This window comes from Bison bison, unplaced genomic scaffold (genome assembly GCF_000754665.1).
Source record: "Bison bison bison isolate TAMUID 2011002044 unplaced genomic scaffold, Bison_UMD1.0 scf7180017864307, whole genome shotgun sequence".
NCBI lineage: Eukaryota > Metazoa > Chordata > Mammalia > Artiodactyla > Bovidae > Bison > Bison bison.
In genome coordinates, this window is record NW_011494879.1 from 10833414 (window position 1) to 10834030 (window position 617).

The 617-nt window shown below is 64.8% G+C and overlaps 1 protein-coding gene across 1 annotated transcript in view; it reads left to right on the forward strand.

The window, feature by feature from the left end:
- The window catches only part of MYCN (v-myc avian myelocytomatosis viral oncogene neuroblastoma derived homolog), a 5976-nt gene that overhangs the window by 1245 nt on the left and 4114 nt on the right, over positions 1-617 (forward strand).

The following is a 617-nucleotide window of genomic DNA, read 5'->3' on the forward strand; positions in this document are numbered from 1 at the left end:
ACCGGGGCCGTCTGCGAGCTGGTGGGAGCTAGAACTCTGCAGCCTTGAACAGCCCCTTCCCCCAGGCAGCGCCTGGTGTGAATGAAATGGCAGTTTCCAAAGTTGCAGAGCCAGGCCACCACCCCCCGCATCTGCATGCCCCCTCCCACCCCTGTCGTAGACAGCTTGTACACAAAAGGAGGGAGGGAGAGAGCGAGAGACACAACTTCCTCCACCTTCGGGAGCGCTGGGCGGAGTGGGGGCTTGGAGGGGAGACTGAGGAACCGAGGAAGAGGGGGTGACCGCTGCCTGTCGTCCCCCCCCCACACACACTCCCCCAACCCCGCATCCGGCTCCGCTTGCCAACCCTCTCCTGGTGTGTCTGCCGGTTGCAGTGTTGGAGGTTGGCGCGGGCCCCGCCTCCACGCCCCCCACGGGAAGGAAGCACCCCCCGAACTAAAAAGAGCGGAGCGGAAAGAAGCCCTCATTCGGGGGCCAGGAGGCGAGCCGATGCCGAGCTGCACCGCGTCCACCATGCCGGGCATGATCTGCAAGAACCCAGACCTCGAGTTTGACTCGCTGCAGCCCTGCTTCTACCCGGACGAAGATGACTTCTACTTCGGCGGCCCCGGCTCGAC